Consider the following 17,920-nt stretch of genomic DNA (forward strand, 5'->3'; position numbering starts at 1 on the left):
CTCCGCTACGGGCAGCCCGGGTTCGGATCCGGGCGCGCACCCACGCACCTCTTCTCCACCATGCTGAGGCCGCGTCCCACATAGAGCAACTAGAAGGATGTGCAACTATGACATACAACTATCTACTGGGGCTTTGGAGAAAAAAAGGAGGAGGATTGGCAATAGATGTTAGCTCAGAGCCGGTCTTCCTCAGCAAAAAGAGGAGGATTAGCATGGATGTTAGCTCAGGGCTGATCTTCCTCACACACAAAAAAAAGGAAAGTATATCTTCCACGCCCTCAAATTACTCAAAGGTATATTTAAGCTAAGAGAGAATACTCAAAAATTTTAAACATGAAAATAGCAAAGTATTACTATAAAATGAATGATAGTAAATAAATAAAATATTAAATCTAAAATTTTAAAACATTATTATTAAGATGAGCTAATATTTTTAAAACAGTTCTTGCAAGAGAAGCATAATGTTTAAAAAAATCATTGTTTAACATTTATCATCTAGATCTAACACCCTAGAATGTATTAACACAAACTTGGAAGTGATTTAAAGAAAAGAAAGTAGTAAAATAAGGCAATTTCCTCATCTTACATAGTGGTTAAGCAAAAGCAGTGTTTTCTTCGTGCTGGTAATTAGAGAAATACAGGCTTAAGAAGTTTTATTCTAATGTAAAGGTAGTTACTAGTGTTAAAAACAAATGTATACCTAAAGCAATCTACAGATTCAATGCAATCTCAATCAGAATCCCAATGACATTCTTCACAGAAATAGAAGAAAGAATCCTAAAATTTGTATTGAACAACAAAAGACCCCTAATAGCCAAAGCAATCCTGAGAAAAAAGAACAAAGTTGAAGGTATCACACTCTCTGAATTCAAAATACACTACAAAGCTATAATAATCAAAACAGCATGATACTGGCACAAAAACAGACACAAAGATCAATGGAACAGAATTGAGAGCCCAAAAATAAAACCACACACTTATGGACAGCTAATCTTTGACAAAGGAGCCAAGAACATACCACGGAGAAAGGAAATTCTCTTAATAAACCGTGTTGGGAAAACAGGACAGCCACATGCTGAAAAATGAAAGTAGACCATTATCTTACACCATAACAAAAATTAACTCAAAATGGATTAAAGAGTTGAATGTAAGACCTGAAACCATAAAACTCCTAGAAAAAAATATAGGCAGTACACTCTTTGACATCAGTCTTAGCAGGATCTTTTTGAATACCATGTCTACTCAGGCAAAGGAAACAAAAGAAAAAATAAACAAATGAGACTACATCAAACTAAAATTCTTTTGCAAGGCAAAGGAAACCATCAACAGAAGGAAAAGACAACCCACTAACCGGGAGAAAATATTTGCAAATCATATGTCCAACAAGCGGTTAATTTCCAAGATATATAAAGAACTCATATAACTCAACAACAAAAAAATGAACAACCCGATCAAAAAATGGGCGGAGGATATGAACAGACATTTTTCCAAAGAAGATATACAGATGGCCAACAGGGATGTGAAAAGATGTTCAACATCACTAATTATTAGGGAAATACAAATCAAAACTACAATGAGATATCACCTCACACCCATCAGAATGGCTACAATTAACATAATAAGAAATAACAAGTGTCGGAGAGGATGTGGAGAAAAGGAAACCCTCATATACTGCTGGTGGGAATGCAAACTGGTGCAGCCACTATGGAAAATGGTATGGAGATTTCTCAAAAAATTAAAAATAGAAATATCATATAATTGAGCTATTTCACTACTGGGTATTTATCCAAAGAACATGAAATCAATAATTCAAAAATATATATGCACCCCTATGTTCATAACAGCATTATTCACAATAGCCAAGACATGGAAGTAACCCAAGTGCCCATGAACAGGTGAATGGGTAAAGAAGATGTGGTATATGTATACAATGAAATACTACTCAGCCACAAAAAGGACAAAATTGTGACCTTTGCGACAATGTGGATAGACCTTGAGGGTATTATGCTAAGCAAAATAAGTCAGACAGAGAAAGACAAGTATCATATAATTTCACTCATAGGTACACGATAAACAAACAAACACATAGATAACGAGAACAGATTGGTGGTTACCAGAACGGAAGGGGGTGTGGAAGAGGGCAAAAGGGGTACCTATGTAGGGTGACAGATACAAACTAGACTATTGGTGGTGAACATAATGCAGACTATAAAGAAACTGAAATACGATATTGTACATCTGAAATTTACACAATGTTATAAGACAATATGCCCTCAATAAAATAATTTTTAAAAAATTAAAAACAAAAACCAAAAAACAAATGTATACTTTATAATTAATGTAGGGAAAAAGAGCAAACAGAAGGAAGAAAGGATGGAAGGATAGAACGAAGAAAATAAGAAATTTAATCTATAAAGCAACAGAGAAAAAAGCAATACAAAGCATAACAATGTTTCAAACAAATGTAAGAAATAATATCAAATATATCAATATGACACAGAATATTAATACTTAGAACTATTTTTAAAAGCAAACAAAATATTGAGTTTGGGATAAATCATTTTGGATGTATGCTGCTAATAGAAACGTAGCTAATACAGATGGATAAAGACAGATTAAAAAGAAAAGGATATCCTTCTGAACCAGGTCTAGTGGGTCAAGTTCGGCGCTCTCACTGCTTCGGCAGCCTGGGTTTGCTTCCCAGGCATGAAACCACACTACCCATCTGTCAGTTGCCATGCTGTGGCAGCTGCTCACATAGTAGAACTAGAAGGACTCACAACTAGGATATACAATCATGTAGTGGGGCTTTGAGGAGAGGAAAAAAAAAGAAAGAGAGGAAGATTGGCAACAGACGGTAGCTCAGGGTGAATCTTCCCCTGCAAAAAGAAAAAAGAGAGAGAGAGAGAGAAAAGGATATCCTTCAACATCATACAGTAACAATAAAAACAAAGCTGGAGGGGCTGGCCCGGTGGCACAAGCAGTTAAGTGCATGTGCTCTGCTGTGGCGGCCTGGGGTTCGCCGGTTCGGACCCTGGACACGCACCGACGCACTGCTTGGCAAGCCATGCTGTGGCGGCATCGCATATAAAGTAGAGGAAGGTGGGCATGGATGTTAGCCCAGGGCCAGTCTTCCTCAGCAAAAAAAAGAGGAGGATTGGCAGATGTTAGCTCAGGGCTGATCTCCTCACCAAAAAAAAAAAAAAACAAAGCTGGGGTCACAACTATAATATGAGACATAAAAGAATTAGAATTTAAAACTTAAATGAAACAAAAGGAATCATAACATAATATGTAAAACCTGCCGTGTAATTATGTCCAAAATGATTTATCCCAATCTCAATCTCAATAATAATAATAATACCAACAATTAAATTTTATGCTCTGAATAACAGAGTACCTAAGTTTATAAATGAAAAACTATTCATTGTCGTGGGAGACATTAAGCTAAATTGAAATAAAAAAGTAAGAGATTTAAAGAATTTAAGGAAATGGTGATAATAATCTACCATTTATTGAACGCTTATTACGTGCCAGGCATTGTGCTAAGTTCTTTAACACGCAGCTCATTAGATCATAACAACTTCATAAGGTGGGTTTATGGTCCTTCTTACACATTGAGACAGAACAACCAAGACTTGCATAACTTGCTCAATTTCACATAACTGGTAGTGCCCAAGAGGCACTTCAGAGCTATGTCTGTCTCTTAGGGGAAATGAAAAGAAAGTTGTAGAAAATGGCCAAATATAAACTAAATATACAAAAATGAATCATTTTCTTCTATAGCTACAATAACAGAATAGAAAAAAAATGTTTCTCAAAGTTACAAGAAAAACATGAAGTTCTCCCCAGAGAGAACCGTAATAAAAAAATTCTCAGGAAAAAATACTCAGCATACCACAGATCTTCACTGAAAATCATAAAAGAATACATACATAGACCTATTGTGTCTCAGATACAGGAGACTGAATTTTGTAAGAATGTCAGTTCCTCCCTATTTCATGGGTTTAGTGTCATTACAATTAAAACCTCTGTTTTTTTTTTCCTAACTTGCCAAAATGATTTTAGAGTTCAGTTTAAAAAGAAATATAAGACTTTCTCTAGACTTATGCTGTGTGTCTGGTGAGAACAGAGAATAGATCTATCTTGCCTAGCATCCCTTGCCCAGAGGAGGAACTCCATAAATATTTATTGAATGAAAAATAGCTAAGAAAATTTTGAAAAATATTCTAACTAATGTTTCTAACTAAATGAAACTAATATTTCTAACATTCTAACTAATAAGTGAAAATTTGCCTCAATGAAGGTTAATATCTTTGATATAGAAAAAGGAATATAAAAAGTCTTTGATGGTTCCAAGGAAACAATTAGAAATAAAAACAACTTGTTTATGGGAATATTCATTCAAGGGTTATTAGTAATAGTAAAAAATGTGTCCCTACCTAATGATAATAGAGCAGTAAAATTAATTATATCATGTCCATATAAAGAATAATATACAGGCTTTTAACGTACTATTGAATATTTAATGGCTTTTATTCAGTTTATACTTTGTACAAATGCTCATAATCTAAGGGTAAAAGAAAAAGCAAAATGCAAGAGTATAAACAAATCAAGGCCTGATTTAAAAAAAAAAAAAATAGATTTGAGAAGCACTGAAAAAAACACAGGAGAGAAATATATTAAAACATCAACAGTAGTTATATCTGGGTTGTGGAATTATTCATTATATTTTATTTTCTTATTTACACATTTCTAAAATTTTCATATTTTCTATACTGAGTTTACTTAACTCTTATAATGAAAAAAATCAATCCTCTAAAGACTAGTTTATTCAAGGTAAAGAGCCAGATTACTGAAAGTGAAAATAAATCTGGCCTTACTTGCTATTTTGGTGTCTCCAAATTTCAGGGACTGTCAATTTCCATATGCTGTAAGATCCTAGGAAAAACCTGATTTTTCAATCTGTGGAACCAAAATAGGAACTTTCCCCAAAAGCACTGTTTTCTACAGTCTCTCTTACACTCTTCACCTGAGACTCAAAACACCGAATTGAAAATATTTGTGTTTTTAAAAAATGTGAACAACTTAAGATAATTTTTTTAAAACACTCCTTTTCTCTCCGTGCTTGTGCAGTAGATATGATAAAGAAAGGTTTCATTGAGATAAAAAGGAGGAAATAATGTCCATGAAGCACACAGAGACATTAAAAAAATAGTAATCAGAACAAACAACTTCTCAACAACAGGATTATCAAAATGATGAAACACTAATTAGCAATACAATGCTTGGAAAAGGGAGTAGCTTTTTAATGCGTTGATGCTCCATAATATTAAAAAAAAAGGATACCCAAGAATTACAGCAAAGGCTTCTCATGGGTGTTTATCAACTGGAACATCATACCTTGACATTGAGAATTAAACTAAAGATCATTTCACCCATTAAACTGAATCACCTTTGGAAAATACCAGTGTTTGAGAAGAGAAACTGACAAAGTAAGGTTTCACTTCTTTCTGGAGTTTTTAGCAAGAGAATAAATAATTTGGATTATATATTCTAAATCCTTAGAAGAAAAGAGAAACGTGCTGATAGTCCCAATAAATGATTGGTAAGCTTTTAATACAACTTTGCTCATCTATGTATAACTATATCCTCATTTCAACACTTGGTGGACAAGTCTTGATGCCGATGAGTTCATTTTAGGAACATGTAACTTAATGAGTTGTTAGTTTTAAAATAGGAACGTGCATCTTACTCACGAGTCTTTCATTTTTTGTGTGTGTGTGAGGAAGATCGGCCCTGTGCTAACATCTGCCAATTCTCCTCTTTTTTTTGCTGAGGAAGACTGGCCCTGGGCTAACATCCGTGCCCATCTTCCTCCACTTTATATGGGACGCCGCCACAGCGCGGCTTAACAAGCGGTGCGTCGGTGTGCACCCAGGATCCAAACCTGCGAACCCCGGGCCGCCGCAGCAGAGCGCGCGCACTTAACCGCTTGTGCCACTGAGCCGGCCCCCACGGGACTTTCATTTTTAATGGATAAGAGATGCAGTGGCTTTTGAAGCTTCCGGATAAGGAAGCCTGGACCAATGCTTTTAGGGGCTGACTCTCGGTATGCACCCACATGAACAGAATTACCCTGGCAACCACCCTAATGGGGTGGTCTACGATGGGAAATCTAATTTTCACTTAGCAGAGCTCTATAGATGTGGAAACCCTTAAATAACTTGGAGCCAATATTAACAACAATACCTTTTAAAAATAACATACTAAGTTATATGGTGTACTTCGAGTTTGCCATTACATGATTGCTGTGATTCTCACAGCAGCTCTGAGACATCAGCAGGGAAGGTATGATTCCTACTTTGCATTTGAGGTCACCAGAGCTCTGAGGAATCAGGCGTTTACAAGATCATACGGCTCAGACCATGAGGTGGGACTAGAACCTGGGTCTTGGGAAGCCTTTTGTAGGATTCTTTTCACTAAATCATGTGGGTTTTCAAGGAAACAAGTTTCCAAATAAGGCCCCTCCTACTCTCCCTTGGGTAGCTTTAATAAACTCAGTGTAAAACAAACAACAAATTGGCTGTTCCCAAGCAGATGGTGCTGCTCAGCTGCGGTTAAGCAAGGAGGCCTCCAACATGCCAAACTTTCACAAACATTACTTACTTACTATTTCATCATGCTGCTAAAGGCAGACAATTCACATTCGGGTCCTTATTATCATAGCACGGGCCACAGCCCTGCCAACTGCCCTGCTGGATCAGACCAGCTCACGTGTGGAAGGGGAGGTGTGGGAAGTGGCTAGAGACACAGCACTGCCAGCAAATCCAGCCTCGAAGGCAAACTCTCAAATCCAGACAGAATGGAAAAATGCAATGCGGACCAACCACCAGTGGTATGTGGCAAATAGGTTATAGCTGTGCCATAAGATAATAATGGCTATAAAATTTTGTAAAAATACAAAATTTTTACTTGGAACTTTTATGAAAATTCAATATTTAATATTTTCCCCGATGACTGCTTTTCTTTTTCTTACAAGAATTAAATGAAAAAGATAACGTAATTAATTTTTTTTTTTTTTAACCAAGCTCCAAATCCCTTCTTGATACCATGCAAATACTATTATATATTCTACATCCTGAGGTGAAAACCTTTGGAAAACATTGGCCTCGAGGCTGCCCATCAGTCCTTATGATGGTGGAACAATTCAGTGGAGGAACCATGGGGATTTGTGACATTCATTCATTTATGAAATGATTAAATACAAATTTATTGAGCATCTACTATGTGCCAGGCACCATTCTGGTGCTAAGATACAGCAAACAACAAAACAAAGTGCTTAGTGTCCTGGAGTTTACATTCTGAGTAACGAAAATAGGGCAGTGAAAACATACACAAGTAATGCAGGGTGGCAGTAAGTACCAAGAATGAAAATACAGTGGGGTCAAAAATGAGAGAGTGACCGCCAGGGGGGCCATTTGAGATGGAGTCAATGGGGAAAGACTCCCTGAGGGAGACTGGCAGGGAGCAGAAAGTGCATAGTCCCTGAGGCGGTGGAATTTCTTGGTGGTTCAAAGAACAGCAAGAAGGCCAGGGTAGCTGGAGCTGAGGGAACAAAGGAGAACATGTAGGGGATAAAATCAGATTATAGGAGATGCAGGCAGACAGTCAGCATAAGAAAAAATTGTAATCAGGCCGTAAGGAGCAACCTAAGCCAGACACTTCTGGTACAGCCCCAGGGGTCATAGCAACAGGTGAGCATCCCTGTCCACCTTAGACAGGCCTTTGTCTCTCCCTCCAACTGTGCCAGCATCTCCCAATTAGCCCTTCTGAGTCCATTCGTCGCCCACACAACCATATCCACCTGGGTGACTGCCACACCTCCAGTGGCTCCCCGCACATCTGCACGGGAGAACGAAATCCCCACACCCATAGGCCCTTCGCAATAAGAAGCCATTCCACGCTCTGAGCCTGCTCTGCTCCTTTCTTCTGTATGCTAAACTCTAAAGACACTAGTTTATTTGCAGCTTCCAACCAGGCTATGCCTTCTCAAGGCTTCAGACAGACATACAGTTCTCCCTGCTGTGAAACCCTCTCCCCACCCACCCTGCGCCCTGCTCCTTGCTGTCTGCCAAATTCCTACTCATTCTTCAAGCCCCGCTTACACACAACTCTGCTGGGAAGCTGCCACCAACCACTTCTGAAAAATTAGACCCTCTTTCCATAGCATTTACCTACTCACCTGCTTCTATTTTCTTCATCCAACCTTTAAAGATGGCCAAGTATGTGCCAGCGTCCTGGACTAAGGTAGAAAGACAAATAAAATATAGTTGTGTTCTAGAAGGATTTGTACTCTAGTCAGAAACAGATTGAAATTATTTTATATTATATTATTATTATATCAAATGCTGTAACATGAAGTGCCCTGGGAAGATGAACTCTCTTTTTCTTTTCTGCTAGGGAGGAGCAGGTTGTCAGGAAAAGCAGCAGAGGAGGAACACTCTGAGTTGGATCCTGAAAGATGACTAGAGACTCAGCACATGAATGGGAAAGGGCAGGACACACACGGGAGGAAGCAGCAAGAATACAGGCTTGGAGATGTGCAAGTGCCTGGCCTCCGGGGAAAGAATAAGCAGTTGAGAATGGCGGAGCTCTGGTGGGGGGCAGCACCAGAGGAGACAGAAAAGGCAGGCGGCAACAGGTTCAGAAGGGCCAAGCGTTACTTAATAGGCAACCACAGTTGTCAGAGGTTTGCAACCTGGAAGTGACACCATCAGATGAGAGTTTTAGAAACAAATAACTGGTGGCAACGTGCAGGATGAGGTGAAGGAAGAGGAGTGCTATAGCAGCATTTGCCCAAATTATACTGAAATTAAGCTTTTAAAGTTTTTTGTATTTTGCTTCATTTTCTCAAGAGCCATGATAGTGTTTCTGTGTACATAATAGTCACTGAATGTTTGTTAAATGAAGCGAGTGAACGTATGAATGACTGAATGAATACATATATCCCACAGGAAGCTTTTTTTTTTTTTTTTTGTGAGGAATATCAGCCCTGAGCTAACATCCATGCCAATCCTCCTCTTTTTGCTGAGGAAGACTGGCCCTGGGCTAACATCCGTGCCCGTCTTCCTCCACTTTATATGGGACGCCAACACAGCATGGCCTGACAAGCGGTGCGTCGGTGCACGCCCGGATCCAAACCCACGAACCCCGGGCCGCCAGCAGCGGAGCGCGCACACTTAACCGATCCGGCGCAGCCCCTGGGAACTTTTTTTTTAATTTAGAAAAATCTAATCCAGTAATCAAGTTTCCTGAAACTGTGGTGTCAGCATGATGTTGAAATAACTGATCTCGCCTCATTGTGGAATCAGGTGTTCCACATAACTAGTTTTTCAAATAGCTTAAGCGTTCATGTCCTAACACCAAAAAATACGTTTTTTAATTTCAATGGAATTCTTCCAAGACACAATTGCTTTCTTACTTCCTTAAGTTGAAGCCATAGAACTTAATTTGATTTTTTCTTAGAAGACCCAAGCTCATGGACATTCACTGCAGCACACTGAGGTAGCATGGCAAAACAGAATGACATCATGGCTCAGGAGTCAGAAAGATGAGTGAAAAATTCTGAAACTGCCACTTCCGAGCTGTGGTGGTTTTGTCAATTCACATCTCAGCTTGAATTGGCTCATCTGTAGAATGGGAACATTGATACCTAAATTGCAGAATTAAATTAGATGATTATGGAAAAGCACCTGACACATAGTAGGTGCTCCAGAGACTATATTTCCCAATATTAATGCAGTTAAGAATTTTTCAGGTTTATATTTTCCCCAAATATCAGGCTATCAACTCTCATTTCTGATGTCATTTGTCTGCATCTAACAGATCCTTCTTTTCTCAATCCTCCTTCTAATAGGCTATTTTAATTTTCTTTAGTTATTACCAGATCATATATGCGCCTTAATAAGCATAGATACAGCAATGAGTCTCTGAAGGAAGAAAGGCCCAGGAAGATCACTGTTTGGGTGAAAAAGTTTTGTGAAAGCCAGCAGGAGTGCTCAGAAGCCTAGCTTGTTTACTTCCCAATTCCAAATTGTATCCTAAATGTTAGCAACACCACAAGACTATCTTCCTCAAAATACCTGAGATGTGATTATGCAGAAAGTAGAAAGACACAACACTAGATTGTTTGGAGCAAATTATCTGTTCATAAAGGTACAAATTGTTTGAGGCAAAAAAAAAAAATTCAATAACAATTTAAAATGAATACTAAAATTTGAGGTGAGGAAAAATGATATTAGAAACTAGAGGGAAGAACAAAGCTCCAAGACCATGATAAAAGACAACAGTCACTGAGTAGGTAAAGGAAAAATCAAGTTTATTGGAAGTAATTTAGTGACTACTTATGGAATTACAATTAAGGTGACAAAAATCCCAGAATTTGTAAGGCAAATGTAAATGTAAATATAAATCAATTACTGGCTTATTATTTCATTAAATTGAAGATGGAAAGGACCAATTCTTGAGTCACAGTGTTTGCCTCCTGGGGTCCTAGATAGCTTTCCCTGTCAAATTAAAATAAAAAAGATAAATAAACATGAGAAATTAAGAATGTCGAAGTGTATGAAGGGAAAAGGAAAGAAGAGGGAAAATGATGTTTCACAATTATTATCCAGGCTAAGAGAAACAAAATTACTTGATCATAAATTCAAGATAATCTGGTTTTCTTTATGAGTTCCCATTTTATTAATGAAAGGAAGGTAACACCTTATTGTACCCAGGTGAATTAAAATGCCTATTTGAAGAAGCAATCCTCCATAGGGGTCTTTAATAGAATCTGTGAATGGTTCTAGAGCCAGATAATTTAGCTGTAAAAAGGCAATATTAATATTAACCTTTCCGTGTGCACAGACCTACCTTGAGGGGCATAGGGACAGGGAAATGTTAACAGAATGAACCAGACACATCATTTCTTTTTTTAAAAAATCTGAACTATTTCAGGGGCAAAAATTGGATAAACCTCTTCTACAAAATTGCTTGCAATGTGCACTGTTAATTCTTTATGCCTCTTGCTCCTAACAACACTGGCCAGCAATTCAGCACTTTCAGTGCAGCTCATATTATTTCCTGACTTTGTATTCAGGGTGTATGACTTGTAAGAAGTCTAATAGCAAAGCATTTAATCGAAATAAATGTAATAGAAAACGAACTTCCAAATGCAGAACAGTCTCAACAGGAGCCATGACAACACATTTCCAAATTAGAGGCAGGTGCTCAGTAGGGTCCCTGGAGAATATGACTTAATAAAATAAAAACAGACAATTCTAGAGAAGAGGCAAATGTACTTTAATTGAGCAACTGGTCAGTTGGTGAGAAATATAGATATAATAACAAATGGCTCATCTCTTTGCTCCAGATGTACAGTTAGTTTTTAATGGAAATGCCAATACATTTCGCTCTTTATAACTCCCATCACCAATACCATATCTGCCCTCATCACCATCTTCCAGATTACTGCAAACCTCCTAGCATTGCTGTCTCCAAACCCTTTCAATGCATCCTAGGTAGCCCAGCTGGATTTCTCTTCCTAGTGCCCCACTCTGTCCATGTCACTTCCCCACTCAAACACCTTCAACTACTCACCATTACTTACTCAACTCCTAGTTGAACTTCTGATAGCTGCCATATATGATCTTTCACCATAAGGACTCAATCTACATTTCCAGCCTTCTAACTCATTAATCCTCAAACATGGATTCCTCTAGATTGTATGATTTGCTACTACCCAAATGTCTCCATGTTCTTCATACTCCAGTTACATTTTCCCAACATCTAGATTTTCTTTTTTATCCAAATCTCCACAAATTACAATCCTACTAGTTCTTCAAGTCCTAATTCAAATGCCACCACTTCCACGATGCTTCCCCCTAATTATTCCACAAAGAAGTAGGCTCTCCTAACCATCATAGCTTTTTTTTTGGATAGTTATCAAATTTCATCTTATACTACAATTATTTATATATATATCTTATTTCCTTCCCTCCCACTCCACTAAGCCAAATTCTTAGAAGAAGCAGTTTAGCCTAGTTGGAAAAAAACAGGCTATTCTGTCCAACAAAGTGAAGTGTGATACCAAGATCTTTTACCAACTAGCTGTACAAAGTTAAGCAAGAAATCAGCTTTCCTAAATTGCTCAACTATAAAATGCTTGAAAATTGTGCCTGCCTTATTTCATGCTATAAGGATGAATAACATTGTATGTAGTATTAGCACAATGCCAGGCATATACTAAGTGCTCAATAAATGATAGCTATTATTACTATGAAAGCGGACACTGCTCATTATCAGTCTCTGTGTTTGACAGAGTAAATAACAATTAGCATGCCTTGTGTATACTAGGTATTCAACAAATGTGTGTTGAATGAAAGAATTAATGAATGAGTATGTGGGGGAGGAAGAAATATTCCTCTACCCTTCTAGGTTCTTCTGGCTGGTCTAAGAATTGACATGAGACAGATTAACAGGAGAAAATCAAACTTAATTGCATACGTACAGGTACCCCACATACATGAGAGGTTCAGAAACAGAAAGGTAAAATGAGGTATATATGACATCTTGAGCTAAGGAATGGGATAGAGGCCTGAGGCTTCAGATAGGAGGAGGGTAATTCATGGGACAATAGGAAGATGTTCACTTATTAGAGGTTTGTCCTGCCACACAGATAGGTCATAAAAAGTTATTTATGGTAATAACTCTTATTATGGGCAAGGCCCCCAATTTAAATTCTTTAAGGGAGAGGTATAAGTTTCTCTTGAGCCCGCAGGGTCTGGATTGCCTTTAGCTCAAAATATTCCACGTACCAAAGTGGCACATCTTGGGGAGGCCTGTTCTGAACCCCTTCAAGTGAAAGACTCAAGGACTGTTTCTGATCCCACGAACACTCTCAAAAGTTAGCAGATGATTAGAAACCTGACTAGAGGTGGAATGTGGTCACCACATTCCTTTCCTTTGAAAACACCATTACCACAACCATCTTTAACCATGGGGAACTAGAAGAGAAATCAGAAACTACAGTATCCAATCCAATGGAGTAATGTTAAGATCCTGAATAATCCAGAAGAACAATCCATCCCAAAACATTTAAATTTAATGTTGCAATGTGGTTTTGATATTTGTATTTAATTTGGGAATAATTTATTATTTTAGCATTCACAAGCCATCTAATTTAATTGTTACAAATGACTCTCTGCTTACAACTATTTCCTCTTCCTTTCTCCCCAAGAGAAATAGCCTCCTCTCCCCCATAAATAGAAGCAAGCCACCTGCTTAATAGAAGTTATTTTTTGCTGTGGATATTTACTTGGCTGTATATATTTTACAACCTCTCAATGTTGAGGGGAAGGTAATTGCAGCAGATTGCATTTTCCAGAAGTGATCACAGCAATATTCAAAGTCTTACATGCTCTTTCAGAATCTTGCCACTCCCCATGAAAAGGTGGAGTCTATTTCCCCTTCCCTTGAACTTGTTAGGATTATGACTGCTCAGACCAATAGAGTAGACGGAAGTGATGTCATATGACTGCCCAACTCAAAAGGACACAGCTTCTGTCCAGGTCTCTCTCAACAAGTTCTGAGCAAGCCCAGAACACATGGAGAGGTCACATGCAGGTGTTCTGGTCAATAGCCTCAGATAAGTTTCAGCCTACAGTCAGCATCAGTTGCCAGAAATGTGAGTGAGCCAACTTCCAATGATTCCAGCTCCCAGCTTTCAAGTCTTCCACCTGCGGCCCCAGACATTGTGGAGCAGAGACAAGCTGTCCCCACTGTGCCCCGACTGAATTTCTGACCCACAGAATCAATAAGCCTAATAAACAATTGTTTTATGCCAGTGAATTTGGGGATAATTTGTTATGCAGCCATAGTAACTGGAATGGTAATTAGGTATCTTGTTGTTTTTTAAGTGTCCAGCTGGATTGTAGGTTTCATGAGTAGGGGAAAAATGAAAAGAAACAACAGATGAGTTTGAACAAGTTATTTTAAACCCTTAGCATGATTGATCAGCAAGTCAAAAATGTGGCAAGTCCATCCTGGGATAGTTAAAAGTTAGCTGTAACAACTAGAGACAAGAATGAGGTTTTGATGAAAAGATGTTCAAAATCATTAACTATCAGGGAAATGCAAATCAAAACTACAATGAGATATCACCTGACGCCCGTCAGAATGGCTATAATTAACAAGACAGGAAACAACATGTGTTGGAGAGGATGTGGAGAGAAGGGAACTCTCATACACTGCTGGTGGGAGTGCAAACTGGTCCAGCCACTATGGAAAACAGTATGGAGATTCCTCAAAAAATCAAGGATAGAACTACCATATGATCCAGCCATCCCACTGCTGGGTATTTATCCAAAGAACTTGAAAACACCAATTTGTAAAGGTACATGCACCCATGTGTTCATTGCAGCGTTATTCACAATAGCCAAGACTTGGAAGCAACCTAAGTGCCCATCAAGGGATGAATGGATAAAGAAGCTGTGGTATATATACACAATGGAATACTACTCAGCCATAAGAAACGATGAAATCCAGCCATTTGTGACAACACAGATGGACATTGAGGGTATTATGCAAAGTGAAATAAGTCAGAGGGAGAAGGTCAAATACCGCATGATTTCCTTCATTAAGTAGTAGATAATAACAACAATAAACAAACACATAGGGACAGAGATTGGATTGGTGGTTACCAGAGGGGAAGGGGGGAGGGAGGAGGGTGAAAGGGATAATTCGGTACATGTGTGTGGTGATGGGTTGTAATTAGTATTTTGGTGGTGAACATGATGTAATCTATGCAGAAATAGAAGTACAATGATGTACACCTGAAATTTTTACAATGTTATAAACCAATGTTACTGCAATAAACAAAAAATTAAAAAAATAAATAAATAAAGTGAGACTTATTAACAAAAAAAAAAAAAAAAAAAAAAAAAAATGAGGTTTTGGTCTACATACTATTTACCGGGAAGCCAGAAAGAGACGAATGGACAACAGTAACCAACCCGAGAAGCTAGCAACATGTAGAGTTAATCCAGTGCCTGCAATAATTTAGCAACTGTCTGAAAAAGTCCGTTTTTCCCTTTCTGAGAGTTTTGAAATAAAGCTAGATAACGATTAGGGCTTTTCCCAATTTTCTCATTTCATTGTCTAGCATGAAGCTTCATTTTATTATAGCACATGAGAAATCTTGACTCTTAGCTAAAATCGGAGAATATTAGTGGTACACGCCCATCCTAAAAACTGCACAAGGGCCGGCCCCGTGGCTTAGCAGTTAAGTGTGTGTGCTCCGCTACTGGCAGCCTGGGGTTCAGATCCCGGGCGCGCACTGATGCACGGCTTGTCCGGCCATGCTGAGGCGGCGTCCCACATACAGCAACTAGAGGGATGTGCAACTATGACGTACAACTATCTACTGGGGCTTTGGGGAGAAAAGAGGAAAAAAAAGGAGGAGGATTGGCAATAGATGTTAGCTCAGGGCCAGTCTTCCTCAGCAAAAAGAGGAGGATTGGCATGGATGTTAGTTCAGGGCTGATCTTCCTCACACACACACAAAAAAAACTGCACACACTTCTGGACGGAACATTAAAGCCTTTTCTTTTCCCAGTTTCTATTTTCTGGTCCATAAAATATTATACCCATTCCATGGATCAGACAAGTGAAGGCCAGAGGAATTCAGTATCTTACCAACTTATACAGCTACTAGGAGCAGGAGAATAAAATTCAAGGTCACTTTCTTTTATTCCAAGTTCTTTCTCTAATGATACTACCTCTCAACAGAAGAATGAATGATAGTTACACTATGTAAATAAGAATGTGAACTTTCTTACTTTTCCAATAAAAAATTGGTCAATGTGAACTATTTCCTCTTCTCAAGGTATAGGGACTGTTACTTCCATCCCACAAATTTGCAACCAGGAAGGCAAAGGGAGGCTGCTATTGCTTTACAAAAAGGCTGAGAGAAGTTAGCCCTCTCTGCTTCCTATTCCCACAGGAAACCCGGTGGAGAACGTGCCATCTCTATACAGTTTGTGGAGTAGCGTTAAAATAAGTGGGGTGTTTTTTTTTGGTTTTGGTTTTTTCTTTATTTTCATCTATCTACCTGTATCAGTCTTGTCTGTCTACCTTGTTGCCTTGATTAGTTAAACCAGAATCTTCTATTTAGGCGCTAATATAGCTAATATTTTATTTGGTTTCTTGCATTCAAAAAAGAAAAAGAAGAGAAGAGAAAAGAAAGTCATCTGTGGTCTCTTGTTTTCCCAAGTCTTCATGAAGTTCATTAAGCCCTACTAACGTTTTCATTTACTTCTAGACAATATTTCTCCTTGCCTGGGAAGGGGAATACTTGCTGGCTTACTATAGGTTGAATATATACATAAAACCTGTAAATCACAAAGGATCTAAATACTTGCTACAGTTTTTCAACGCTCTAGACTTGAATAGAAAGAAAGCTTTAATGGAAAGAGGAAAAAGAAACCACTATTTCAAGTAAATTAAAAGCAACCTCCAGGCAAAGGACTATACCTGCAAAATAACTTTCCTTCTAGTATGAAATTTAGAATAGAGGAACAGAAGAAGCCCATTTCTAAAAGCAGCAGCTTCCAATCCATTCATTTACCACTCACTAAAATTCAAAAGTCAGTTCATTGTCGAATCCAGTCATTACGCCATAATATCGGGCTTTAACAAATTGAGATTTCTTTTATGTATTTGTTCCTCTATGCTGGATAAAAATAGCACTAGGTGAAAAAGCCATTCAGAAATTTAGAAGTAGACAGAATTGCTCAGGAACGTAAGCTTAGATTCTGATGATGCAAATGTATTTCAAGAAACTTCATTTCTGCACAAGATCTGTTTAACAATTCCTTAACAATCGAGCAATTACTGAAGTCTCGATACTCTTTGGATGTTCACCAAGTGAGTGAAAGTTGATTAAGCTGAAATTCGTGGCAGGTCTCCTGGTATGAAGAGCGGAGGGCCTGATGCCCTTGTTAATTAGACAACCCACTGTGGAAAGGAACAATATGGTGCCAAAGCTGTGCGCTAAGTTCATGACTTTATCGTTAAGCCGCTGCACACTCCTCAAGCCCAACTAATACACAGGGAGGCTGAACTAGAGCTCTCTGCTCCTGAATCCCCCCACTCCTTGCCTTCTAGCCTGAAGGTCCATTTTGAAACCTCAAAATCCCACAAAGCTCTTTTGGGGCCGCGGGTGGGGTATTGGCATGGTTGGAGCTAACCAGTAACCATACAGCGTTGGTCTCTAAACGGCTCACCCTGCAACAGGCTCATGTAGATTTTGACAGGAACATTTTCAAAATTCCCCAGTGTGTGTGAAAAGCACACTGAAGCTGTAGGAGACATTCTTCCTGCTTCTTTAGACAAGGTCAAAACAGCCTGAAAATGCTCGGACAGTGGTTTGGAATGTGCTGTGAAAACCTTTTCCTACTAGTCAGATAACCTGTCAGTGATAATAACAACACAGGCCATTGTTTGCCAGCTGATTAACTCACTTCCTGGAAGGCACTGACCAGATTTTCTTTTCCTCTTAACCAAATAAATGAGTTAAGTGGTTTAAACACATTTGACCAGCAAATAATAAGACTACGTAATACTTTTGGTGAAAGAATTCCACTCCCTAAATTTAGCAGCTTTGCTTTTATTCTCAGAGGAAAGAGACATTGGGGGCGGGGAGGGGGAAGCCTCCAAGGAGAAACTTTAAAAAAAAATTTTTCCGAATATATTTTCCCTGAAGTCTTGGGCTAAAAGAATCTTCCTGTGGGAGAAAGGGTCAGTGTGGAGGGGCTCCCCTGATCACAGGTTCCCACCATGAGGACAGGGACTTGATGGGCACAAAGCTCTCCAA

The 17,920-nt window shown here is 38.6% G+C and overlaps 1 long non-coding RNA gene across 2 annotated transcripts in view; it reads right to left on the bottom strand.

Annotated features, from left to right (window-relative positions):
* Window positions 1–17,920, bottom strand: part of LOC147915959 (uncharacterized) — a 325,476-nt gene that overhangs the window by 120,646 nt on the left and 186,910 nt on the right. Inside the window, exon 3 of one of the 2 annotated variants that reach the window (XR_015553567.1) lies at window positions 10,365–10,568. The exons of the other annotated variant lie outside the window; for it this stretch is intronic. This is a non-coding gene — a long non-coding RNA (uncharacterized LOC147915959). Of the gene's footprint in view, window positions 1–10,364; window positions 10,569–17,920 lie in introns of those variants that run through there. 2 annotated transcript variants of the gene reach the window in all.

Source organism: Ceratotherium simum, chromosome 11, assembly GCF_057802395.1.
Source record: "Ceratotherium simum simum isolate JZ-2026a chromosome 11, ASM5780239v1, whole genome shotgun sequence".
Lineage (NCBI taxonomy): Eukaryota > Metazoa > Chordata > Mammalia > Perissodactyla > Rhinocerotidae > Ceratotherium > Ceratotherium simum.